This window comes from Pogoniulus pusillus, chromosome 1 (assembly GCF_015220805.1).
Source record: "Pogoniulus pusillus isolate bPogPus1 chromosome 1, bPogPus1.pri, whole genome shotgun sequence".
Lineage (NCBI taxonomy): Eukaryota > Metazoa > Chordata > Aves > Piciformes > Lybiidae > Pogoniulus > Pogoniulus pusillus.
Window position 1 is genome coordinate 50,182,566 of NC_087264.1, and position 27,849 is coordinate 50,210,414.

The following is a 27,849-nucleotide window of genomic DNA, read 5'->3' on the forward strand; positions in this document are numbered from 1 at the left end:
ACCACCTCCCTGGGCAGCCCATTCCAATGCCAATCACTCTCTCTGTGAAGAACTTCTTCCTAATACCCAGCTTAGACCTACCCTGGCACAACTTGAGACTGTGTCCCCTTGTTCTGTTGCTGGTTGCCTGGGAGAAGAGGCCAACCCCACCTGGCTACAATGCCCCTTCAGGTAGTTGTAGACAGTAATAAGATCACCCCTGAGCCTCCTCTTCTCCAGGCTAAACAGGCCCAGCTCCCTCAGCCTCTCCTCATAGGATTTGTGCTCCAGGCCCCTCACCAGCTTTGTTGCCCTTCTCTGGACATGTTCCAGCACCTCAACATCCTTCTTGAATTGAGGGGCCCAGAACTGGACACAGCACTCAAGGTGTGGCCTGAGCAGTGCTGAGCACAGGGGCAAAATAACCTCCCTTGTCCTGCTGGCCACACTGCTCCTGATGCAGGCCAGGATGCCATTGGCTCTCTTGGCCACCTGGGCACACTGCTGCCTCATCTTCAGCTACTATCTACCAGCACCCCCAGGTCCCTTTCCTCCTGGCTGCTCTCCAGCCACTCAGTCCCCAGCCTGTAGTGCTGCTTGGGGTTGTTGTGGCCAAAGTGCAGAACCCTGGCAGAACCTTTGGAAAGGAATCTGGAGCTTTTATCTCTGGGTTTAAGGAAAGTCACACAGTGAGCATCACCTTGGGAGATATGAGGAACAAATCAACCTATTGCTTGCTGCCTAAGATTTGTCTCCTGCTTTTATTACAGCTGACAGTCCACTCTTACTCTAGCACAGTTCCCACACTCATGTTTCTTGGTTTTTTAAAGACTCCATCCATCAAATTTCAGGAAATGACATCGAATTCCTGTGGCATTGCTGGGGCTGCTTTGAAGTTGTCTCCTGTTTCAGCACCTCCTGTAAGTTCATGCAAGTGTTTTGAAGTTTAAGGAGCTGCTTGAAGACTTGCTGGAAAAGAAGTGCTCCTAGATTCACAGTCTCACTGACTGCATAGGCTTGGGAGGGACTCTCAAAGGACAGCTTGTCTGATCCACTGCAGGCAGCAGGGATGTCTTCAACTAGATCACAGAACCACAGAACCACAGAATCACAGAAGTGTCAGGGCTGGAAGGGACCACGAAGATCCGAGACTGAGTGGTGAAGGGCTGGAAGGGACCACAAAGATCTGAGACTGAGTGGTGAAGGGCTGGAAGGGACCACAAAGATCTGAGACTGAGTGGTGAAGGGCTGGAAGGGACCACAAAGATCTGAGACTGAGTGGTGAAGGGCTGGAAGGGACCACAAAGATCTGAGACTGAGTGGTGAAGGGCTGGAAGGGACCACAAAGATCCAAGACAGAGTGATGAAGGGCTGGAAGGGACCACAAAGATCTGAGACTGAGTGGTGAAGGGCTGGAAGGGACCACAAAGATCTGAGACTGAGTGGTGAAGGGCTGGAAGGGACCACAAAGATCCGAGACAGAGAGGTGACCTGAGTCATGGTGAGAAAGATGTGCAGGGTGAGTGGGCAGAGGCTGGAGCCAGGCTCTGCTGGGTGATGCCCAATGACAGCACAAGGGGCAGTGGTGGAAGCTGAGGCATAGGAAGTTCCATGGAAACAGGAGGAGGAATTCTTTCCCTGTGAGGGTGACAGAACTCTGGAACAGGCTGCCCAGGCGGGTTGTGGAGTCTCCTTCTCTGGAGGTATTCAAACCCCACCTGGATGTGTTCCTATGTGACCTGCTCTAGGTGCTCCTGCTGTGGCAGGGGGTTGGACTGATGTGCTTCAGAGGTCACTTCCAATGCAATGCTCAGCAAGAGATAAAGGATGGAGGGCAAGAAAATAGAACCAAACTCTTGTCAGTGGTGCCCAGTGACAGGACAAGGGTCAGTGGGCACAGACTGGAACCCAGGAAGCTCCAACTAAACATGAGGAATTTTTGTTTTGCTGTGAGGATGCTGGAGCCTTGGAGCAGGCTGCACAAAGAGGTTGTGGAGTCTTCTCTCGAGAGATTCCAAACCCACTTAGGCCATTGTGATCCTAGGAAAGCTGCTGTGGGTGCCCTGTTTTAACAGGGAGGTAGGACTGGATGAACTCCAAAGTTCCTTTCCATTTTTTTCCATTCTCTGATTCTATGAGTGACCAGGTTTCACCAGTACCTGGCTTGTTTCTCTACCAGGTAAGAGACACAACCTGTCAGAAATGAAGTAGTATTTTCCTCTTTGCCTTCTTTTTTGTCTGTAGAGCTTGGGTCATGCACTTCTGGAGTATGTGACATCCAGGAATAGTCTTCAAAAGAGAAGTTTGAAGTATTTGACTAAGCTGAGGTTGCTTAGCTTATTTGCAGTGTTCCCTCATCAGTCAGCGTGCCAGATGGAAACAGCTCCTGCTGAGAGCAGCAGCACTCCTCTGGGCTCTGAAGAGATTCTGCATCCTTCCATGATGTTGATAAATTCTGAAAGTATGTTGATTGGACTAAAGATAGTATCTTGTCAGTGCAATAGTGGGCAGCACTCACTGCTTTTCTTTTAGGGAGGGAAGAGAAGGGGAGGTTCTACCTCCCCCTCTACTCTCTACTGGTGAGATCCCACCTGGAGTACTGTGTCCAGTTCTGGAGCCACTGTTACAAGAGGGATATGGAGGGGCTGGAAGTTGTCCAGAGAAGGGCTATGAGGATGAGCAGAGGGCTGGAGCTGCTCTGCTGTGGGGACAGTTTGCAGATGACACTAAGCTGGGGGCAGATGTGACTGAGTTGGAGGGCAGAAGGGCTCTGCAGCAGGACCTTGACCGCCTGCACAGATGGGCAGAGTCCAAGGGGATGGCTTCAATAGCTCCAAGTGCAGGGTGCTGCACTTTGGCCACAACAACCCCATGCAGAGATACAGGCTGGGGTCAGAGTGGCTGAGAGCAGCCAGACAGAGAGGGATCTGGGGGTGCTGATTGATACCCACCTGAACATGAGCCAGCAGTGTGCCCAGGTGGCCAAGAGAGCCAGTGGCATCCTGGCCTGCCTCAGGAATGGTGTGGCCAGCAGGAGCAGGGAGGTCATTCTGCCCCTGTACTCTGCACTGGTTAGAGCACACCTTGAGTGCTGTGTTCAGTTCTGGGCCCCCCAGTTTAGGAGGGACATTGAGATGCTTGAGCATGTCCAGAGAAGGGCAACGAGGCTGGGGAGAGGCCTTGAGCACAGCCCTAGGAGGAGAGGCTGAGGGAGCTGGGATTGGTTAGCCTGGAGAAGAGGAGGCTCAGGGCAGACCTTATTGCTGTCTACAACTACCTGAGGGGAGGTTGTGGCCAGGAGGAGGTTGCTCTCTTCTCTGAGGTGGCCAGCACCAGAAGAAGAGGACACAGCCTCAGGCTGTGCCAGGGGAGATTTAGGCTGGAGGTGAGGAGAAAGTTCTTCCCTGAGAGAGTCATTGGACACTGGAATGGGCTGCCCGGGGAGGTGGTGGAGTCGCCGTCCCTGGAGCTGTTCAAGGCAGGACTGGACGTGGCACTTGGTGCCATGGTCTGGCCTTGAGCTCTGTGCTAAAGGGTTGGACTTGATGATCTGTGAGGTCTCTTCCAACCCTGATGGTACTGTGGTACTGTGATACTGTGACAGGCTAAGGGAGTTGGGGCTGTTCCGTCTGGAGAGAAGAAGGCAGCAGGCTCCAAGGTGACCTTGTGTTGGCCTTGCAGTATCTTAAGTGGCCTACAAGAAAGCTGGTGAGGGACTTATTAGGGTATCAGGTAGTGATAGGACTGGGGGGAATGGAACCAAGCTAGAAATAGGTAGATTCAGACTGGATGTTAGGAAGAAGTTCTTCAGCATGAGGGTGAGCCTGGAACAGGTTGCCCAGGTTGGTGGTAGAAGCCTCATCCCTGGAGGTGTTGAAGGCCAGGCTGGATGAGGCTCTGGCCAGCCTGATGTAGTGTGAGGTGTCCCTGCCCATGGCAGGGTGGTTGGAAGCAGATGCTCTTTGTGGTCCCTTCCCACCCTGCCTGATTGATACCAAGAAAGGAAGTCTAGCCACTGGTGTTGCCCAAGAGAAAAGAACACCAGCTCTTAAGCCCTTTGTAATTCAGCTGTGGGGTAGTCCTAAAGCTCAAAGCAACACGACCTGAAATCCCTGCAGCCCTTTAGGAGTTCAAGGTCACCTCAGTTCATTTTCTACGAGCAGCCTTCTCTGGCTCCTGCTGCAGCTGTAGAACAACCAAGCAAACATATCCCGCGAGGAGATAAGCTTGGGCATCGCAGGCACCGCTCTGCCCTAATGACTCCCTATCGAACCTGTGCCTCGCAAAAGGAGTTTGAAGCTGTCACCTTCTCTTCTGGATTAAACATTCAAGCTGAGCTATCCTGTGGTAATGACATTATCTGTTGCTTGGCTTTTTACCAGGAGAAATATTGACCCACAGCTGAGCTCTCACTGTTTGGGGTTTTTTTTCACCCTAGCTGCATAACTTCTCACATTTCTCTTCGCATCGAGCCAGTGCTAAGTGGAATTTTTTTGGTACTGTTCTTGGACAGTTGCTGTGCTCTGAATTCCTGGAGGGATATTGATGGAGTAATTGTCTGTGCCATTCTGTTGTGTTAGCATTGGCCCAGGGAGGAGGTTGAATCCTCAACCCTGAGTGTGTTTAGAAGTCGTTTGGATGCGGTACTTGAGGGTACGGTTTAGGGTGCACCTCAAAGAATAGGGTTCTGGGTTGGACTTGGTGGTCCTGAGAGGCTTTTCCAGGCTGGGTGTTTCTGTGATACTGATAAGGTAGAGAATGAAGTCTAAATGCAAGAGCAGAACTCTGTGAAATCCAGGTGTGCTGTTCCATTTTCAAGTGACAGCTCAACCTGGAGCCGAGTCCTTCATTGGCCCTTTGATTCCCCAGAAATATGGCACAATTCATTGAGTTTCTTTCTTTTCAGTCAAGGAAGCTCTGTTGTGACTCTATTCCGTTCTAACATTTGTTCTCATTTGCTTAACTGTGAGATTCTCAAAGGCTGAGATGTGTTAAAAGCCCAGGCTAAGGGTGATGTCTTGGAGATGTCTCTAATGGTTTCAGCTGTAGCACTAGGTGTCCACATCTGTATTCATAGCACTGCAAGCCAAGCTAAACCCAGCTGTGTGTGCTTCCAGCCAGCCTGCCTTTCCTTGTGATGAGACAAAGGCAGGATGTCAGCATCACTGTTCCATGAAGGGCTGACAAAACTGCAGAGCTGTATCCTGCTACCTGCACTCCTGCCACCAGCACCTGCATGCCATCTTTTGTTGCTTTGTCACTGTTTGATGAGGCTTTAGATCCTAAGCAGATGTATTAGATCATTTACCTAGCTGGGTGTCACAGAATCACAGAAACATCCAGCTTGGCAAAGCCCCTCAGGATCATCAAGTCCAATCTACAACCTTGCTCTACAGGATTCACCACCTTAAACCACAGCCCTAAGCACCACATCCAAATCACCCCTAAACACCCCCAGGGTGGGTGACTCCACCACCTCCCTGGGCAGCTCATTCCAGTCCCTGACCATTCTCTCCCTGAAAGACATTTTCCTAATGTCCAATCTAAACTTCCCCAGTCCCAGCTTGAGGCCATTCCCTCTTGTTCTGTCTCCAATTACCTGTGAGAAGAGGCCAGCAGCAGCCTCTCCACAGTGTCCCTTCAGGTAGCTGTAGAGACCCATGAGGTCTGCCCTCAGCCTCCTCTGTTTCACACTAACCATTCCCCTCTCTCTCAGTCTCTCCTCATCAGATTTATTCTCTAGACCCTTCGCTAGCTCCATTGCCCTCCTCTGGACCCACTCCAGCACCTCCACATCTCATCTGTATTGTGGTGTCCAAAACTGAACACAGTACTCAAGATATGGCCAAAGACTCAAGGTGTCAGTCTCTTCTCCCTAGTAATAAGTGATGGGATGAGAGGAAATGACCTCAGGTTGCAACAGGAGAGGTTTAGGTTGGATATTAGAAGAAACTTCTTCACTGAAAGGGTTCTCAAACACTTGAACAGGCTTCCCACAGAGGTGGGAAGGTCTACAACTACCTGAAGGGAGGCTGTAGCCAGGTGGGGTTGGTCTCTTCTGCCAAACAACCAGCAACAGAACAAGGGGACACAGTCTCAAGTTGTGCCAAGGGAGCTATAGGCTGGATGTTAGGAGGAAGTTGTTGGCAGAGAGAGTGATTGGCATTGGGCTGGGTGCTAGGTTGGACTGGATGAGCTTGGAGGTCTCTTCCAACCTGGTTGATTCTATGATTCTATGGTTGAATCCCCATCCCTGGAGGTGTTTAAATGATGCAGAGATGTGGTGCTGGGGGATATGGTTTAGCATCAGCCTTGTTAGTTAGATAATGCTTTGACTCCATGATCTTAAAGGTCATTCCAACTGCAGTGATTCTGTGATTCTGTCACTGCAGTTCACCCTCACTACCATCTTCTCCCAATCTTGAAAGGTTTAAAGTTATAAGAACTCTTTAGCTTGGACAAAAGGAGACTGAGAGGTGACCTCATCAACGCTTATAAAGGTGTGCAGGGTGAGTGCCAGGCTCTGCTGGGTGATGCCCAATGACAGCACAAGGGGCAATGGTGGAAGCTGAGGCAGAGGAAGTTCCATGGAAACAGGACTTCAGTTATGGTGAGAAGATGTGCAGGGTGAGTGGGCAGAGGCTGGAGCCAGGCTCTGCTGGGTAATGCTCAATGGCAGCACAAGGGGCAGTGGTGGAAGCTGAGGCAGAGGAAGTGCCATGGAAACATCAGGAGGAATTTTTTACCTGTGAGGGTGACAGAAGCCTGCAAGAGGCTGCCCAGGGGTGTTGTGGACTCTCCCTCTCTGGAGATACACAAGACCTGTCTGGATGTGTTCCTGTGTGACCTGCTGTAGGTGCTCCTGCTCTGGCAGGGATATTGATCTGGATGAGCTTTGGAGGCCTCTTCCAGCTCCTGACATGCTGTGATTCTGTGAAGAAGCTTCTAACTAAAATTTCCTCCTATATTTCACATCCTCACGTGTAGGGTGGCTGAGGATTGATGCACAAGAGGTCCCAAAGTGCAAGTAAAAACCCCAAGCTTCTTTGTGACCAGGTTTAAATCCAGAATTCAGGAACCTGCAGAAATGTAGTTACTTATCACAGGTGTTTCTAATTCCCTGTTGACAGCAAGGGACAATCCAGAACCCTGACTGGAAATGCTGCCATGGTTTGGTAGTTTAGGACAAGCAAGACAGCCAACTTAGTACCACACTAACTGGAAGATATTTCTTTATGTGCTTAAGAAGCAAAAAAAAATATTTCAGAGGGTCTTATTTCCCACTAGAGGAAATGTTAGGCACTCTGAAGCTTCTCTCAGAGCAGGCAGGATGAATTTGGGCTCACAAATTGTGATCTATCTACATAGAATCTCCATTTTCTTGGGAGTCTACTCTGCTCTTGAATTGATTTCACTTTAGAAGTCTGTTATGCAGCCTACCTGAGCTTTTTTCCCCCCATGTATTCTCATTAACTAATATTGAAAAGGGATAAAGGGAGGTACTCTGGGATATAATCTACAGGATTTCCTTCAAATCCTTCTACCATTAATATTCAAGGAAAATCTCCTTTCTTTCCTCTTTTTCCTCCATAAGAAAGATGGATTTATTTTAGCTCAGATTCTATTTCCTTTTAGATTATTGGTAAAAGAGTGGTTCCAAAGAATGTTTATCAAAATAGATTCATACAACTCTCAGGACTGGAAAGGAGCTCAAGGATTATCCAGCTCCAGCCCCCCCTGCCATAGGCAGGGACATCTCACACTAGATCAGATTGCTCAGAGACACATCCAGCACGGCAGTAGAAACTTCCATATGGTGCTAGGCACTTCATATCTGTAACTAGAAATAAATACATCTTAAAAAAGCATATATTGAAACTGGGAACTCATGCTCCCTGAGAAGCCAAAACAGAGATCCTGGCAGAACAAAGTAGCACAGAAATAGAACCAGAGATTCACAGAATGGTTTGGGTTGGAAGGGACGTTAAAACTCATCCAGATCCAGCCCTACTGCCATAGGCAGGGACATCTCCCACTAACCCAGGCTGCTCAAGACCTCATCCAATGTTTTCACTCTGTGCTGGGTCAGGAACTGGCTGGATGGCAGAGCTCAGAGAGTGGTGGTGAATGGTGCCACATCCAGCTGGCAGCTGTCACTGGTGGTGTGCCCCAAGGATCAGTGCTGGGCCCAGTCCTGTTCAATATCTTTACTGGTGATCTGGACGAGGGCATTGAGTCCAGCATCAGTAAGTTTGCAGATGACACCAAGCTAGGAGCAGCTGTGGAGCTGTTGGAAGGTAGGAGAGCCCTGCAGAGGGACCTGGCCAGGCTGGATGGGTGGGCAGAGGCCAATGGGATGAGACTGAACAAGGCCAAGTGCAGGGTTCTGCACTTTGGCCACAACAACCCAAAGCAGCACTACAGGCTGGGGACTGAGTGGCTGGAAAGCAGCCAGGAGGAAAGGGACCTGGGGCTACTGATAGATAGTAGCTGAAGATGAGGCAGCAGTGTGCCCAGGTGGCCAAGAGAGCCAATGGCATCCTGGCCTGCATCAGGAGCAGTGTGGGCAGCAGGACAAGGGAGGTTCTTCTGCCCCTGTGCTCAGCACTGCTCAGGCCACACCTTGAGTGCTGTGTCCAGTTCTGGGCCCCTCAATTCAAGAGAGATGTTGAGGTGCTGGAAGGTGTCCAGAGAAGGGCAACAAAGCTGGTGAGGGGCCTGGAGCACAAACCCTGTGAGGAGAGGTTGAGGGAGCTGGGCCTCTTTAGCCTGGAGAAGAGGAGGCTCAGGGCAGAGCTCATTGCTGTCTACAACTACCTGAAGGGAGGCTGTAGCCAGGTGGGGGTGGCCTCTTCTCCCAGGTAACCAGCAATAGAACAAGGGGACACAGTCTCAAGTTGTGCCAGGGGAGGTATAGGCTGGATGTTAGGAAGAAGTTCTTCACAGAGAGAGTGATTGGCATTGGAATGGGCTGCCCAGGGAGGCGGTGGAGGCACCGTCCCTGAGGGTCTCCAAGCAAAGCCTGGCTGAGGCACTTAGTGCCATGGTCTGGTTGATTGGATAGGGCTGGGTGCTAGGTTGGACTGGATGAGCTTGGAGGTCTCTTCCAACCTGCTTGATTCTATGATTCTATGATTCAATATGGCCTTGATCACCTCCAGGAAGGGGTAATCCACAACCTCCCTGGGCAGCCTGTTGCAGTGTCTCAGCATTCTCACTGAAAAGAATTGCTTCCTAACCTCCCTCTTCCAGCTTCAATCCATTGCCTCTTGTCCCAGCACTATCAGCCTTTGTGTTGTCACTGAAAAGAATTTCTTCCTAACCTCCCTCTTCCAGCTTCAATCCATTGCCTCTTGTACCAGCACTATCAGCCTTTGCAAATAGTTCTTTCCTGGCTTGTTTTGTAGCCCCCCTGCAGACACTGGAAGGCCAATAATGAAGAGAGTCCCTACAGGTGAAGGAAATAATTACCTGTCTATGAAATATATTCTTGACTCTCTGGGATGGTTTGGGTGTTACTCGTCCCCCCCTCACATTGGGAAATGACCCAGACTAGGCTCAGTGGCTCTGGAAATTGAATGAAGCTTTATCTTTACAGCTTAGCACAATATACAGGCAGCTGTTTACAACAGAGACAGAAATAGACAAGGTAAAAGGTAATACAGAAACACAGCAGCCCTCCCAGAAACCTGAGTCCCCAGGAGGGGCTCCCAACTGCCCTTCCACCTTCTCCCACTCCCCTACCTTACCTCAGATCATAGAATCATAGAATCATAGAATCAAGCAGGTTGGAAGAGACCTCCAAGCTCAGCCAGTCCAACCTAGCACCCAGCCCTATCCAGTCAACCAGACCATGGCACTAAGTGCCTCAGCCAGGCTTTGCTTGAAGACCTTCAGGGATGGTGCCTCCACCACCTCCCTGGGCAGCCCATTCCAATGCCAATCACTCTCTCTGACAACAACTTCCTCCTAACATCCAGCCTAGACCTCCCGTGGCACAACTTGAGACTGTGTCCCCTTGTTCTGTTGTTGGTTGCCTGGGAGAAGAAACCAACCCCACCTGGCTACAGCCTCCCTTCAGGTAGTTGCAGACAGCAATGAGCTCTGCCCTGAGCCTCCTCTTCTGCAGGCTGCACACCCCCAGCTCCCTCAGCCTCTCCTCATAGGGTTTGTGTTCCAGGCCCCTCACCAGCTTTGTTGCCCTTCTCTGGACACATGCTCAAAGAAGATTGGAGGGTTGGCCAGGGGGGGTTAGGAAGCAGGTGGATTAGTCACAAAGGCAGCAGGTTAGGTCAGAGAGAGATGCAGCTCAAAGCCCAGACAGAGAGCGTCTGTGTTATCTATGTTTGTGTTCCTGTTCTTACCCATCTCAGCAAGCCTATGAGTGAAGTAGACATCACCATTGTTTTCTTCTCACAGCCTATAATCTAATTCTTCTCACCAAAACATTCCAGCTAGCTCCAAACTAGCACACTCTCATAACATGCTCATGGAGTGTTCACACTCACAATACAAACACCCAAAACATTTAGTGATGTAGCATTTGAGGTTAAACCATGCCATGTACCTGTAACCACACCAGAGGGCTGTGCTGCCTTTCAGCCAAGCTTAGGATGGAGAACTGGGCAGGGAGACACTGAATGAAACCCAACAAGGGCAAGGTAGGGTCTGACTCCTGGGAAAGAACAACCCCATGGAGCAGTACAGGTTGGAGACTGAGCTGCTAGAGAGCAGTGAAGAGGAAAAGGACCTGGGGATCCTAGTGGATGGGAGGTTGACCTTGAGCCAGCAATGTGCTCTGGTGGCCAAAAAGGCCAAGGCCATCCTGGGGTGGATTAGAAGGGCTATGGCAAGTAGCTCCAGCAAAGTTCTCCTGCCTCTGCACTGTCCTGCCGAGGCCACATCTGGAAGATTGTGTCCAGTTCTGGGTCCCCCAGTTCAAGAAGGACCCCAAGGAACTGCTTGAGAGAGTCCAGCACAGAGACACAAAGATGATGAAGGCAGTGGAAAATCTTCCTTAGAAGGAGAGCCTGAGGGAGCTGTGGCTGTGCTGCTGGGAGAGGAGGAGCCTGAGAGGTGACCTCAGTCATGGTGATAAAGAGGTGCAGGGTGAGTGGGCAGAGGCTGGAGCCAGGCTCTGCTGGGTGATGCCCAATGACAGCACAAGGGGCAGTGGTGGAAGCTGAGGCCTAGGAAGATGCATGGAAACAGGAGGAGGAATTTTTTCCCTATGAGTGTGACAGAACTCTGGAAGAGGCTGCCCAGGGGGTTGTGGAGTATCTTCCTTTGGAGATACTCAAGACCTGCCTGGATGTGTTTGTGTGTGACCTGCTCTAGGTGCTCTTGCTCTGGCAGGGGGCTTGGACTGGATGAGCTTTGGAGGTCCCTTCCAGCCCCTGACATTCTATGACTGTGGAAAAAAAAAAAACCCAAAACCAAACAACCAAACAAAAGCCAATCCTTGAAGCTCATGGGTTTTTTAACTGTTGTTGTTGTTTTATTGTTTGTGTTTCCAGACATGACCTCCTTTCCTGTGAGCAATCCTGATTCCCTGATGCTGCCGACAGCAAACGGCCTGATGTTCTCCTGGGTGTTCTGAACAGCATGTAAGTGCACTCCTTTCCCTGGAACCCCTGTTTACATCTTCCACTCAGCTGGTGACTGTGATCTGATTTTAGTTAGAGATGTTTCTTAATGTATTTCTTCCGTGGCAGCCGAGGAGGCACCGTCACAGATTGTGTCTGAGGTCATGTCTTTCTGAAGGTACTTTTGTCCCCTTGTTTCACTCTGCACAGTCATCTCCATCACACTCTTCTTTGCTTGGCAAAGTCCACAGCAACACAAGTCAGGATGAATGAGAACTGATAAGCAAAGCTCAAAGTAAGAAAGAGAAAAAGAGAGGGAGAAAGAAAGAGAGGGAGAAAGAAAGAGAGGGAGAAAGAGAGAAAGAAAGAGAGAAAGAGAGAAAGAGAGAAAGAGAGAAAGAGAGAAAGAGAGAGAAAGAGAGAAAGAGAGAAAGAGAGAAAGAGAGAAAGAGAGAAAGAGAGAAAGAGAGAAAGAGAGAAAGAGAGAAAGAGAGAAAGAAAGAGAGAAAGAAAGAGAGAAAGAAAGAGAGAAAGAAAGAGAGAAAGAAAGAGAGAAAGAAAGAGAGAAAGAAAGAGAGAAAGAAAGAGAGAAAGAAAGAGAGAAAGAAAGAGAGAAAGAAAGAAAGAAAGAAAGAAAGAAAGAAAGAAAGAAAGAAAGAAAGAAAGAAAGAAAGAAAGAAAGAAAGAAAGAAAGAAAGAAAGAAAGAAAGAAAGAAAGAAAGAAAGAAAGAAAGAAAGAAAGAAAGAAAGAAAGAAAGAAAGAAAGAAAGAAAGAAAGAAAGAAAGAAAGAAAGAAAGAAAGAAAAGAACCTAGGACATACCTGGTCAGCAAAGTGCCATGGCACCAGGTGAACTTGTTTACTTGTCAGACAACAACCCCAAGCAGCACTACAGGCTGGGGACTGAGTGGCTGAGAGCAGCCAGGAGGAAAGGGACCTGGGGGTACTGATAGAGAGTAGCTGAAGATGAGGCAGCAGTGTGCCCAGGTGGCCAAGAGAGCCAATGGCATCCTGGCCTGCATCAGGAGCAGTGTGGCCAGCAGGACAAGGGAGGTTATTCTGCCTCTGTACTCAGCACTGCTTAGGCCACACCTTGAGTGCTGTGTCCAGTTCTGGGCCCCTCAATTCAGGAAAGATGTTGAGGTGCTGGAATGTGTCCAGAGAAGGGCAACAAAGCTGGTGAGGGGCCTGGAACACAAACCCTGTAAGGAGAGGCTGAGGGAGCTGGGGGTGTGCAGCCTGCAGAAGAGGAGGCTCAGGGCAGAGCTCATTGCTGGCTACAACTCCCTGATGGGAGGCTGTAGCCAGGTGGGGGTTGGCCTCTTCTCCCAGGCAACCAGCAATAGAACAAGGGGACACAGTCTCAAGTTGTGCCAGGGGAGGTCTAGGCTGGGTGTTAGGAGGAAGTTGTTGTCAGAGAGAGTGATTGGCATTAGAATGGGCTGCCCAGGGAGGTGGTGGAGTCCCCATCCCTGGAGGTGTTGAAGCAAAGCCTGGCTGAGGCACTTAGTGCCATGGTCTGGTTGACTGGCTAGGGCTGGGTGCTAGGTTGGACTGGATGAGCTTGGAGGTCTCTTCCAACCTGGTTGGTTCTATGATTCTATGATTCCCTTAAAACATCAGTAGGGGGATGGGTTCTACTATGAGCTGCAAAAAACAGCCTGCAGGATGGCTGAGAAAAAAAACATAAAAGTGAACTCTGATTAAAATCTTCAGTTTTGAGAGAGAACACTGAGGAATATTAATGACCTTATCAGCCTGGATGCACTCGTACACAAGGGAAGGCAAAGAGGCCACTTATTCGTTCCTGCAGCCATACGTATCGAGCATTGCTGCTCTTCGGTGACAGTGCTGTGTTTGCTATTGCTAGGGGGATAACACTGTTCAATTTCCTTCCATTTCTGTTTGATTTCATTGCCATAAGCATTTCTGGCCTGGTAAAGGTCCAGTTCCTGAGATTGATGTTGGATCTCTGAGTATTCCTTTGACTTTTGAAAGATGAATTGATTCGGTTTCGCTCGCGATGTCCTTTCAGACTTTTCGGTGCACAGACATTTGTGGGGATGATTTTATTTGCTCTGCTGTTTGGGGGATTGAATAGCTGTCATGCAAGTAGTCATGCCCTCACCCAGAAGGAGGATTTGAGCATCCCATTATTCAGGATTGTCAGCAAGGTTCTTGTCACTGTTTGCAGTAAAGCTCCAGACCAAGTACAGGAATGGTAGGAGCTGACTGTGGTGCCTGATGCGCCTCGTGGGTGCTAGTCGCTTCTGCCAGGTGGGTGCTGTCTACAGCTACCTGAGGGGTGGTTGTGGCCAGGAGGAGGTTGCTCTCTTCTCTCAGGTGGCCAGCACCAGAACAAGAGGACACAGCCTCAAGCTACACCAGGGGAGATTTAGGCTGGAGGTGAGGAGAAAGTTCTTCCCTGAGAGAGTCATTGGACACTGGAATGGGCTGCCCGGGGAGGTGGTGGAGTCGCCGTCCCTGGAGCTGTTCAAGGCAGGACTGGACGTGGCACTTGGTGCCATGGTCTGGCCCTGAGCTCTGTGCTAAAGGGTTGGACTTGATGATCTGTGAGGTCTCTTCCAACCCTGATGATACTGTGATACTGTGACTAGTGATAGGGTGAGAGGAAATGGCATCAGGTTGCATCAGGGAAGGTTTAAGTTGGATGTTAAGAAAAAATTCTTTGCTGCAGGAGTGGTCAGAGATTGGAACAGGCTACCCAGGGAGGTGGTGGAGTCCCCATCCTTGGAGGTGCTCAAAAACTCTCTAGACGTGGCACTGTGGGGCATGGTTTAGTGGCCATGGTGGTGTTGGCTTGTGGGTTGGGCTCCACCTTAGAAGGCTTTTCAAAGTAAAACAATTCTGTGATTCTCTGAGTCATCTGATACAGTATCAGAGTATCACCAAGGTGGGAAGAGACCTCCATTCAAAACCAGGAGAGAAAGCAGAGTCTACATGAAAACAGACAAGAACAGAGGGGCAAAGCTGCTCACAGACCAGTTCTGGGAAAGTTATTACCAATCCACACCATCAAAACAGATCAATAGATCTGTGGAAGCTCCCTATTGATTCAGGGCTACTCATTGCTTCCATTAATGATGAGGATGCTGAGAGATAAAACCTGACAGCCTGGTGGAAGGGCAAGCCTAGAACCAAAAGCTGTCTTGAAAGGGTGGAGCTTTGCACAGAAAAACCAAACTGAACCCTTTGAAAAGCCAAACTGCAGCAAAGCAAATGCCCCTCAGATGTGGACAACATTCTGAATCTAGGCTCAGTAACCTGCTCCTCAAAGACAGGGTGGGAAAAATGGTTTCACAGCTGAAGGGTTGGGATTTAATTCTTCTTCAGCCACAATTCTGCTTTATGATTCTATGTTGTGCCCAGTGAGAGCCTGAAGGTGAGGCTGGTTCATGTAAAGTGAACCAGCAACTCTGAATAATAAATTACTTAATAAAAAATTGGTATTTTTGGAGTCACAGAACTGTCAAAATTGGGAGAGACTTTTGAGATAGTGGATGGAAGGTTGAGCCAGCAATGTGCTCTGGTGGCCAAGAAGGCCAAGGCCTTCCTAGGGTGGATCAGAAGGGCTGTGGTAAGTAGGTCCAGAGAAGTTCTCCTGCTCCTCTCTGCTGAGGCCACGTCTGGAAGATTGTGTCCAGTTCTGGGCCCCTCAGTTCAAGAAGGACCTCAGGGAACTGCTTGAGAGAGTCCAGCACAAAGCCACAAAGATGCTGCAGGCAGGGGAAGATCTTCCTTAGGAGGAGAGCCTGAGGGAGCTGTGGCTGTGCTGCTGGGAGAGGAGGAGCCTGGGAGGTGACCTCAGTCATGGTGAGAAAGATGTGCAGGGTGAGTGGGCAGAGGCTGGAGCCAGGCTCTGCTGGGTGATGCCCAATGACAGCACAAGGGGCAGTGGTGGAAGCTGAGGCACAGGCAGTTCTGTGGAAGCATGAGGATTTTTTTCCTTGTGAGGGTGCCAGGACCCTGGAAGAGGCTGCCTGGGGGTGTTGTGGAGTCTCCCTCTCTGGAGATACTCAAGACCTGCCTGGATGTGTTTGTGTGTGACCTGCTGTAGGTGCTCCTGCTCTGGCAGGGGGCTTGGACTGGATTAGCTTCAGAGGTCCCTTCCAGCCCCTGACATTCTGTGATTCTATGTGAGATAATGAAGTCCAACAAGCAAATAATTTCTCAGCTGAAGGAAGGACTGGTTTGAATCTGTCTGTTCATCTGTAGCTGAGGGCAAGTTCCCAAAGTGGGATCCAAATGCATGTCTGTGTGCTCTGCTGTAAGACTGACAACAGAAGGATGCCAAAGTGGTTCCCTGGTCAAAAAATTAGAGGTGTGCTGTCAAAAATCTTGTTTGACCTGTCTTGTTTTATCTGTCACAGATGCTTCATGCAAGACCAGACCAGAGAGAAATAAAGGCTCCATGCAGCCCTTAGCAAGGTCTGTCTTTTCATTGTGGTTGTTTATAGATGCTTTCAGTGTCATGATTTAATATCAGCTTTTCCACTGTTGGAGGGAGAACAGAGACGTTTTGTCACTGCATTGTGAAGATAAATACTTTTACTTGATGCACTTCTTAGATTTTGTGCTGGAAGAGATCAGTTTGGAAAAAAAAAATAAATGGGTTAGTGCCACCTTATTGTCCAAACTGAAAGTTAGATTGTGGCTGGCCCTGGATCAGGAGCAGTGTGGCCTGTAGGATGAAGGAGGTTATTCTGCCCCTGTGCTCAGCACTGGCCACCTCACACCTTGAGTGCTGTGTCCAGTTCTGGGCCCCTCAATTCAAGGGAGATGTTGAGGTGCTGGATGGTGTCCAGAGAAGAGCAACAAAGCTGGTGAGGGGCCTGGAACACAAACCCTATGAGGAGAGGCTGAGGGAGCTGGGGGTGTGCAGCCTGCAGAAGAGGAGGCTCAGGGCAAAGCTCATTGCTGTCTACAACTACCTGCAGGGAGGCTGTAGCCAGGTGGGGTTGGCCTCTTCTGCCAGGCAACCAGCAACAGAACAAGGGGACACAGTCTCAAGTTGTGCCAGGATAGGTCTAGGCTGGATGTTAGGAAGAATTTGTTGGCAGAGAGAGTGATTGGCATTGGTATGGGCTGCCCAGGGAGGTGGTGCAGTTGCCATCCCTGGAGGTGCTGAAAAAAAGCCTGGCTGAGGCACTTAGTGCCATGGTTTGGTTGAGTGGCTAGGGCTGGGTGCTAGGTTGGACTGGATGAGCTTGGAGGTCTCTTCCAGCCTGGTTGATTCTATTGATTATCTATGATTATGACTCTAGATGTTGGCTGTAGCTGATCTGAAAGCTTCAACTTGACCTGTATGACAATTCATCATTTATGTCTCCTGCTCTTGCAGTCCTTGTAATTTTGTGATGCCCAGTTGTTCCTCGTGCCTTCTGGAATGTTCTGACTCCTAGTCCCTGTTTTCATGAGAGGGTAGCAAAAGATACACCTCAGAGAGTGCCAGGATAGATAAAAGTGCCTCAGTGTGGCACATCTGCATTGACAGAAGGAAAAACTTCTTCACTGGGAGAATGACAAAACACTGGAGCAGGCTGTTCAGAGAGGTTCTGGAGTCTCCTGCTCTGGAGGCATTCAAAACCTGCCTGAACATGTTCATGTGTGACCTACTCTAGGTGAGTGTGCCTTGGCAGGAGCTTTGGAATAGATAATCTTTTGAGGCCACTTCCCACCACTAATGTTCTGTGACTCTGTGATTTCCATCCAATCATGCAATGGTTTGGGTTGGAAGGGTCCACACTCCATGCAAATAGCAGAGACATCTGCAGCTACAGCAGGTTGATCAGAGCCCCAAACAACCTGACATGGAATGCTTCCATCTATCACCTCCCTGAGCAACCTAGGCCAAGGTCTCACCACCCTCAGCACAAGAAATGGCTAGTTAAAGGCACCCCTCCTGACCACAGAAGAAGTTGGACTGGATGCCTTCTTCAGAGTCTTTCTGAAGGGAGCTACTGGAAGGCTGGGGAGGGACTGTTTACAAGGACTTGTAATGACAGGAGGAGGAGGAATGGGTTTAAAGTGGCAGAGGGGAGACTGAAAGTGGATGTCAGGAATAAATTCTCTGCAATCAGGGTGGTGAGACACTGGCACAGGCTGCCCAGGGAGGCTGAGGCTGCTCCCTCCCTGGAGGTGTTCAACACCAGGTTGGATGAGGACCTGTTCTAGTGAGAAGTGTCCCTGCCTATGGCAGGGGGTTGGAACAGGATGTGTCCTCTGCCATGAGCAGGGACATCTTGCACTAGACCAGGTTGCTCAAGGTCCTGTCCAACCTGCTCTTGAACATTACCAGAGAGGAGCCATTCACAACTTGGGGGTCTGCAGCCTGGAGAAGAGAAGGCCCCAGGGAGACCTTAGAGCAGCCTTCAGTGCCTGGAAGGGGTTACAAGAAAGTTGGGGAGGGACTTTTGACAAGGACATGTAGTGATAGGATGAGAGGCAATGTCTTTGAGCTGGAAGAGGGGAGATTGAGACTGGGTAATAGGAAGAGACTCTTTCCAGTGAGGATGCGGAGACAGTGGCACAGGTTGCCCAAGTTGGTTGTGGATGCTCCCTGCCTGGAGGTCTTCAAGGCCAGATTGGCTGAGGTCTCAAGCAACTTGATCTAGTGGAAAGGAGATCTGGAACTAGATAATCTTCCAGCCCAGTCCATTCTATGATTCCCTGTGCAAGATGTTTGGGAATGATGAATTTATTCCTTTCTTTCTGTTGTTGGAGTACTGGCTGCTAACAACAGTCAGCATTTCGTGCTGCCTGGTTGCTTAAATCACACAGTATCACAGTGTCACCAAGGTTGGAAGAGACCTCACAGATCATCAAGTCCAACCCTTTAGCACAGAGCTCAAGGCCAGACCATGGCACCAAGTGCCACGTCCAGTCCTGCCTTGAACAGCTCCAGGGACGGCGACTCCACCACCTCCCCGGGCAGCCCATTCCAGTGTCCAATGACTCTCTCAGGGAAGAACTTTCTCCTCACCTCCAGCCTAAATCTCCCCTGGTGCAGCCTGAGGCTGTGTCCTCTTGTTCTGGTGCTGGCCACCTGAGAGAAGAGAGCAACCTCCTCCTGGCCACAACCTCCCCTCAGGTAGTTGCAGACAGCAATAAGGTCTGCCCTGAGCCTCCTCTTCTCCAGGCTAACCAATCCCAGCTCCCTCAGCCTCTCCTCGTAGGGCTGTGCTCAAGGCCTCTCCCCAGCCTCGTTGCCCTTCTCTGGACACGCTCAAGCATCTCAATGTCCCTCCTAAACTGGGGGGCCCAGAACTGAACACAGCACTCAAGGTGTGGTCTAACCAGTGCAGAGTACAGGGGCAGAATGACCTCCCTGCTCCTGCTGGCCACACCATTCCTGAGGCAGGCCAGGATGCCACTGGCTCTCTTGGCCACCTGGGCACACTGCTGGCTCATGTTCAGGTGGGTATCAATCAGCACCCCCAGATCCCTCTCTGTCTGGCTGCTCTCAGCCACTCTGACCCCAGCCTGTATCTCTGCATGGGGTTGTTGTGGCCAAAGTGCAGCACCCTGCACTTGGAGCTGTTGAAGCCATCCTGCAAAAGACTTTAAGGAAGGAGAGCGATGAGTGACAATCTGTTAGGGGAGTGTGTATCACAAAACACACAGCTTCAGCCCACATGCAAAACTATCATTTAGCTGTGATAATAGAAATTAGATTTCAATCAGTGTGCTCTTTGTTATTAATCCATTTTTCTCCTTTCATCTGAAGAGGTCCTAATAACACGTTAGATAAATCAGAGCTGGGTTGGAATGAAAATGCTTTTGAATCCTTCTGATTCTGGGCCTTCATTTTGGCAATAATAACAATAATGATACATTCCCCTTGCTGCTAATGTATTGTAGCAGACTTTTAAGGATGCACCATGCTTTACTTTTAGTTTTAAGACCCAAATTTCTCATTAAGAATGAAATTGTTCATCCTATGTAAGCGGATTTTGGGAGGCAGCTCTGGGAGGGAAGGGTAGGAACATTCAAACTGAAGACAAGGAGGAACTTCTTGACTGTAAGGGTCCTAGAGCACTGGCACAGGCTGCCCAGAGAGGCTGTGGAGTCTCCTTCTCTGGAGCCTTTCAAGGCCTGTCTGGATGTGTTCCTGTGTGCCCTGAGCTCGATTGTATGGTCCTGCTGCGGCAGGGGGGTTGGACTGGAGGATCTCTTTGGGTCCCTTCCAACCATGGACATCCTGTGAGCCTGTGATCCTGTACAAGCTGCTGTAGGTGCCCTGCTTTACCAAAGGTTTGGACTGGATGATCTGCAGAGGTCTCTTCTGGCCCCTATCATACCATGGTTCTGTGTGATTCTGCATTCTCTTTCCTTCATCTGACTTGTGGGAGCTGGACAGCTGAATGCAGCTGTAATCTTGGCCTAGCAAATTTTCTAGGACCCCTCCCTTTTAAATGTTTTTTTTCCCTCCCTTTCACTTCCACTTTTCTATCTCTGAAAATGTTCCCTAAGGTGTCCTATGTTACTGTGAATTTTAGGCAGTTTGATGTGGGGAGGAGGGGAAACAAAATAAATAATTTCACAGATTTTTAACCAACCTCAGAAAAATGAATATTGGGAAAATCTTCCAGAGGATCATAGAATCAAGCAGGTTGGAAATAATCTCCAAGCTCATCCCCCCCAACCTAGCACCCAGCCCTAGCCAGTCAACCAGACCATGGCACTAAGTGCCTCAGCCAGGCTTTGCTTGAACACCTCCAGGGATGGTGCCTCCACCACCTCCCTGGGCAGCCCATTCCAATGCCAATCACTCTCTCTGCCAACAACTTCCTCCTAACATCCAGCTTAGACCTTCCCTGGCACAACTTGAGACTGTGTCCCCTTGTTCTCTTGCTGCTTGCTTGGCAGAAGAGGCCACCCCCACCTGGCTACAGCCTCCCTTCAGGTAGTTGTAGGCAGCAATGAGGTCTGCCCTGAGCCTCCTCTTCTGCAGGCTGCTCACCCCCAGCTCCCTCAGCCTCTCCTCACAGGGCTGTGCTCCAGGCCCCTCACCAGCCTTGCTGCCCTTCTCTGGACACCTTCCAGCACCTCAACATCTCTCTTGAATTGATTAGCCCAGAACTGGACACAGCACTCAAGGTGTGGCCTGAGCAGTGCTGAGTACAGGGCCAAAACATTTAATCTGACATGAACTTCTTAGTCTCTGCCTCTCCACTGGGAGGTGCTTAGATGGCTTTTCTGTTTCAGATGCTTGTAGCTTGGGTAAATGCCCATGTTTCATGCTCCATTTACTGCTCTTTTCTTTGACTGCTGATTGCCTGCTCAAACAATTGGTGGAAACAGCAGTGTAGAAATGGTGAGTTCTAATGAATTGACACTGCCTAAATAAAATACAGAAGATGTAAAAGAAGAGCATTTTTTTTGGCCTTTTGCTGGATTAGTACCTTTTGGATCCATTTTTTCCAGACTTCCAGAGAAGCATTCAGTGAGAGAAGCTGAGAAGGGCTCAGGAATAGAAGCAGCAAGTGCTGACTCCCTGCATTCGCTCTGCTCTCTCTGCCAAGCCCAAGCAAGTGTTTGCTTGTTACTCCTCACTCAGCAGCAGAAAAAAGCAGGAGAGCAGATACAGAAGGATGTCACTCTGGGCTAGCTGGAGTTCTATTTGTGTTGTCCTTCAGATATGCTCTCTGTTTTCCTGATGTTGTTGTCCTCTTCAGTCATAAAGCATTGTATGGAACAACACAGAAATGCTTTGCTACTGAGGGCAGTGGAACACTAGAGCAGGTTGCCTGGGAAGGTGGTTGGGGTCCCGTCCCTGGAGATATTCAGAATGAGGCTGGACAGGGCTCTGGGCAACCTGATCTAGTTAAGGATCATCCTTAACTAAAATTCTTCCCTGAGAGAGTCATTGGACACTGGAATGGGCTGCCCGGGGAGGTGGTGGAGTCGCCGTCCCTGGGGCTGTTCAAGGCAGGACTGGACGTGGCACTTGGTGCCATGGTCTGGCCTTGAGCTCTGTGCTAAAGGGTTGGACTTGATGATCTGTGAGGTCTCTTCCAACCCTAATGATACTGTGATCCTGTGATCCTGCTGACTGCAGAGGAGGTTGGACTGGATGAACTTTGGAGGTCCCTTCCAGCACAGACCATTCTGTGATTCTACACTGACTTAATTGTGACATCCTCAACTCACAGAACACAGAACTATAGAATGGGTTGGGTTAGAAGGAGCCTTAAAGATCATCTAGTTTCAACACCCTTACCACGGGTAGCAACACCTCCTACTACACCAAGCTGCTCAAGGCACCATCCGACCTGACTTGCCAGGCTTGAAGCCTCCAAAACTTCTCTGGGCAACCTGTGCCTCATCGCCCTTATGGAGGAGAATTTCTTTCTAATGTCTAATCCAACTCCTTCTCCATCTGAGATTTCCTCCTGGGACTCTGAACAGGACTTCAAATCAGTTTTGTTTTCCTAAAGAAATTAGAATGGCCAGCAGTGCAAAAGTGACTCTTTCTCATATGCAGAACCAGAATCATAGAATCAACCAGGTTGGAAGAGACCTCCAAGCTCATCCAGTCCAACCTAGCACCCAGCCCTAGCCACTCAACCAGACCATGGCACTAAGTGCCTCATCCAGGCTTTGCTTCATCACCTCCAGGGACAGTGCCTCCACCACCTCCCTGGGCAGCCCATTCCAATGCCAATCACTCTCCAACCTAGCACCCAGCCCTATAAAGTCACAGAAACATATAAAATGGAACAGAAACAAAAAAAAAAGTCTATTGAGTGACATTAAGTTGCAGCTGACCACTCAGGAAGATAAAGTTCTGGCTGATGCAACAATGAGGGAGATGTATTGCACCACACAGCCAGAATTAAATCTGTTTATCTTCTCTTGATCTCCTTTACTCCCCATTCAGGGCATGTGTTGTGATTTTTACTACTGGCAAGGCCTTGTAGCCTTTCTGTCTGTTTCAACAGGGTAATTGATGTTTAGAACTGTGATATTTTTACTTCCTTTACAACCCCTTCCCCCATTGCTGGGAAACACTTGAGGTTCACAAAAAAAAAGAAGAGGGTATTACACACTGTTAGCTCTTTATCTGACTTCTTCTCCATGTTCCTGGATTGTGTAATGCTTCCCAAGCTAAATACTTGTCAGACAACAGCAGTTCCATTGCTGTTATCACAGAGTCACAGGATGGTGGAGGTTGGAAGTGACCTCTGGGGATCATCCAGTCCAGCCCCCTTGCTAAAGCAGACCTCCCACAGCAGCTTGCCCAGGATCACAGTGCTTAGGGCAGGTTTGGTGTTTCTGCTGGAAATCACAGAATCATAGAATCAACCAGGTTGGAAGAGACCTCCAAGCTCATCCAGGCCAACCTAGCACCCAGCCCTAGCCACTCAACCAGACCATGGCACTAAGTGCCTCATCCAGTCTTCTCTTGAACACCTCCTAAGACTGAGAGGAGCTGGTTGAAAGGCCTATTGACAGGGTAAACTGGGCCATGGGTGCATGTCCTGCCTGCTGCTGGATGGAGATCCACTGCTGAAGTGTATCCCAGTGGCTGCATGTTGCTAGGACTGAGAGGAGCTGGTTGAAAGGCCTATTGACAGGGTAAACTGGGCCATGGGGGCATGTCCTGCCTGCTGCTGGACTGAAATCCACTGCTGGAGTGATGTGATGAAGATGTGCAGGGTGAGTGGGCAGAGGCTGGAGCCAGGCTCTGCTGGGTGATGCCCAATGACAGCACGAGGGGCAGTGGTGGAAGCTGAGGCAGAGGAAGTGCCATGGAAACAGGAGGAGGGATTTTTTTCCCTGTGAGTGTGACAGAACCCTGGAAGAGGCTGTTTGAGTGGGTTGTGGAGTCTCCCTCTCTGGAGATACTCAAGACCTGCCTGGATGTGTTCCTATGTGATCTGGTATGGATGTTCTTGCTGTAGCAGAGGGGTTGGACTGGATGAGCTTTGGAGGTCCCTCCCAGCCCCTGACATTCTGTGACTCTGTGTGGTTTCACTTACTGTGAGCCACTGATAGTTAATTTCAGAAGCTTTCTCCATTCCATCTTTGAGATGTTCCTGTTTTGTCAATGCAAGTAAGAGAAGGAACTGTGCTGCCTGACAAATGGAATAGTTCTTCTTTTACTTAAATTTTACTTGCAAAAAAGTTTCCAAGTAGAAAACTCTTCAAGATTATGGTGCTGAAAAGGAAGACAACACTCAACAATGATGTCATGGCTTCAAACATTTAATCCCTTGGAAACTCTGCACATCTTTTGTGGGTATGCAAATAACACATCGTTAATAGCTCAGCTTTATTTTAGGAGTAGGGTAGGGAGGCTCTGCAGGGGGACTTGGATAGATTGGATCTATCTATCATGGCCAATGGCAATGGCATGAGCTTTGCCAAGGCCAAATGCCAGCTCCTGTACTTGGGCCACAACAACCCCAAGTAACACTACAGGCTTGGGGCAGTGGCTGGAAAGAATGGGACCTGGGGGTTGTAATGGACAAGCAGCTGAAAAAGAGCCAGCAGTGTACCCAGATGCAATAGAAGGTCACTGGCATCCTGGCTGGGATCATTAATGTTGGGTCCAGCAGGAGCAGGGAGGGATTTGTCTCCTTGGACTCTGCTCTGGTGAGGCCACACTTCAAGTATTGTGTTTGGTTCTGGGCCTCTCAATACAAGAGAGATGTGGAGGTGCTGGAGAGAGTGCAGAGGAGGGCAGGGAAGCTGGGAAGGGCCTGGAGAATAAATCTGAGTAGGAGTAACTGAGGGAGCTGGGGATGTTAGTGTGAAACAGAGGAGGCTGAGGGCAGACCTCATGGCTATCTGCAGCTACCTGAAAGGAGGCTGTGGAGAGGTTGGTGCTGGTCTCTTCTCACAGGGCATTAGTGACAGAACAAGAGAGAATGTCCTCAAGCTGCCACTGGGTAGGTTTAGACTGGACATGAGGAGGAATTTTTTCCCAGCAAGAGTGGTCAGACACTGGAATGTGCTGCCCAGGGAGGTGGTGGAGTCACCAACTCTGGGTGTGTTTAAAGGTGGTCTGGGTGTGGTACTTAGGGCTATGGTTTAGGGTGGTCTTTGTAGAGTAGGGTTCTGGATTGGACTTGGTGATGCTGAGGGGCTTTGCCCACCTGAGTGTTTCTGTGATTCTGTGAATTCTTAGCCTGTGCATTATGTGAGTTAACTATCAGCTGAAAATCCCCCAAACAGAGGTCTGAGCTAAAAGCCATGCAAGAGCACTTGATCGTCTTTGGACAGCAAAGATCAAGTTGGTTGATGAACTAAATTCACCTCCACTCTGAAGGGGCAGATACACTATCGACTGAGCAGGGTAGGTCCAGACAACGTCAGACTGAAAGGCAGAGTCCACTTGTGTGAAGCTGAAAAGCACAGTGCACTCTCAACTCATGTGTGGAGATGAGATCGTTAGAGCCTTTGTGATGTTAATGTGCTCATCACTTCCTTCAGCTTAGAAAATGAAGGAGATGAAGAAGTGTAGGGAAGCATGAAGGCCTGAGATGTACATTTCAACTAATTACAGAATCACAGCATCACAGAATGGTAGGGGTTGGAGGGGACCTCTGAAGAATATTGAATGCAACCCTCCTGCCAAAGCAGGATCACCTAAACGAGGCCACATAGGAATGCTTCCAGGCAGGCCATGAAAGTCTCCAGAGGCTCCACAACCTTTCTGGGTAGCCTCTTCCAGGGCTCTGAAACTCTCACAGTAAAGAAGCTTGTTCTCATGTTGAGGTGAGACTTCTTATGTTCAAGTTTATGCCCATTAACACTTGTCCTGCCATTGAGGACCACTGAGGAGAGAGTCACAGGGTGATAGGATGTAAGGGGCTGGAAGGAACCTCTGGAGAGCTTCCAGTCCAACCTCTCTGCCACAGCAGGACCACAGAATCCAGTGCAGGTGGCACAGGAACACATCCAGACAGGGCTGCAAAGGCTCCAGCCAAGGAGACTCCACAACCTCTCTGGGCAGCCTGTGCCACTGCTCTCTCACCCTTACAGCAAAGAAGTTCTTCCTCCTCTTGAGCTGCAACTTCCTGTGCTGCAGTTTATATCTATTACCCCTTGTTCTATCACAGGGTGCAAGTGAGAAGAATTTGTCCCTTCTCTCTTGACCCCCAGCTTTAGATACTTATGAACATCGATTAGATCCCCTCTAAGTCTTCACTTCACCAGACCAAAAAGCCTCAGGTCCCTCAGCCTCTCCAAAAAGCCTCTCCCCACATCTTCTTGGCACCCACCCATGAGCTATTTGCAGGCATTGACAAGATCCCCCCCTCAACCTCCTCTTCTCCAAACAAAACAGCTTCAGCTGTCTCAGCCCTTCCTCATATGAAAGAACTTCCAATCTGCTCAGCATCTTAGTGACAGAATTAACCACAGGATTCATGGAGTTATAGAATAGTTTAGGTCAGAAGGGACCTCAAAGCTCAGCCAGTTCCAACCCTCTGCCATTGGCAGGGACACCTCCCACTGGAGCAGGTAGCTCAAGGCCTCATCCAACCTGGTCCTGAACACCTCCAGGGAATCTGTGCTCCACAACCTCCCTGGGCAACCTGTGCCAGTGTCTCACCACCCTCACTGCAAACAACTTCTTCCTAACGGCCACTTCCAATCTCCCCTCTGCCACTTTAAACCCATTCCTCCTTGTCCTGTCATGACAGGACCTTCTCAACAGTCCCTCCCCAGCCCTCCTGTAGCCCCCTTCAAATACTGCAAGGCCACTCCAAGGTCTCCTCAAAGCCTTTTTTCCACCAGGCTGCAGAGCCCCAACTCTCACAGACTGTCCTCATAGCAGAGCTGCTGCAGCCCTCTGAGCATCTTGGTGGCCTCCTTTGGACTGACTCTAACAGTTCCATGTCCTTCTTGTGTCGAGGGCTCCAGAACTGCACACAGTACTCCAGGTGAGGTCTCAGGAGAGCAGGGTTGGAAAAGACCTCTGAAATCATTAAGTCCTACCTATAACCTATGGCCCTTCACTGGACTCTCTCCAGCAGTTCTTTGCCCTTGAGCTGAGGAGCCCAGATCTGTGAAAACCAGTGCAGGTGAGGCTTTGCCAGCTTTGGCCTCACTGCCAACTTTGTAGCAGAAAAGGTTTTCTTAGTGCTCATTATTTCTGTTACAGGACCTGAGGTTCAGCAAGTCATTATTTCCCTGTCAGGCTTGAGTTCAGCACAGCACTCCTGAGCATTTTTCATTAGCCTGTCAGGTGATGCTGTTGCTAATGTATGAAGGGAGAGAGCACAGCTCCCTGGTTCTGTCCCACCTGCAGCTGGGTGGTGTGTGAAGGGAGAGAGCACAGCTCCCTGGTTCTGCCCCACCTGCAGCTGGGTGGTGTGTGAAGAGAGAGAGCACAGCTCCCTGGTTCTGCCCCACCTGCAGCTGGGTGGTGCAGCTGGTGAGCAATCGTGAGGCAAGCAGGAATTCAGGTTGGGTGTCCCCCCGCCACCCCAGTCCTATTCCCTTCATCCTGACAGCTGCTCCCTTGACATCTCCCCAGACTAGTCAGACCTTAGGAGTAAATAATGGCAGGCAAAGTGAGAAGAGGAGGGGATGTAGCTCTTCACCCACTGTCTCTCACGCTGACAGTCATTTTTCATTCCCCAAAGAGACTGTCAGTTTCTTGGATGACCGCTCCTGCTTCTTGGACTGCAGCCGCCTTTGGGTTTGCTTTGTGAGGAGTTCAGGAGATGGCAATGTGAAGCAAGTGACCCTTTCCATCCTTCATCTGGAGAAAAGAAAAGAATGAAAATGACAAACTTGGTCCATTTCGGCATAAACTGAGAGTTTTCTTTTTTCCCCATCTTCAACCAAGCCAAGGGAGTTGTGCCATTAAAAATGTTTCGACCAACTTAAGCTGCTGATTAGTGTTTTGCAGTACTCAAAGTGGCAAGTGTGGCACCAAAAGTCTTCCACATGCAGCTTGTTCACCTGGGGCAATGCTATTTCTGACCCCTTTGAGTGAGGGCTGGTGTGAAAAATAGCAATGAAAGAGCCTGTCTCAACAAAGCAGTCACAGCATCACAGAAACACAGAACTTTAGAGGTTGGAAGGGACCTCCTGAGATCATCTGGTCCAAGCCTCCTGCCAAAGCAGCATCACTCACAGGTAGTCCACACAGGAATGCATGCAGGTGGGTTTGGAAAGGCTCCAGAGAAGGAGACTCCACAACCTCTCTGGGCAGCCTGCTCCAGGGCTCTGGCAGCCTCACTCTAAAGAAGTTTTTCCTCATGTGGAGCTGAAACCTTCTCTGTCCCACTTTGTATCCATTGCTC

General features: G+C 49.7%; 1 protein-coding gene across 4 annotated transcripts in view; it reads left to right on the top strand.

The window, feature by feature from the left end:
- LRRC4C (leucine rich repeat containing 4C) overlaps positions 1 to 27,849 on the top strand; it is an 802,274-nt gene that overhangs the window by 280,427 nt on the left and 493,998 nt on the right. For all 4 annotated transcript variants that reach the window (XM_064152050.1, XM_064152039.1, XM_064152069.1 and 1 more), the window contains one exon: positions 11,496 to 11,585. The gene's annotated coding sequence lies outside the window, so the exon portion shown is untranslated. The remainder of the gene's footprint in view (positions 1 to 11,495; positions 11,586 to 27,849) is intronic.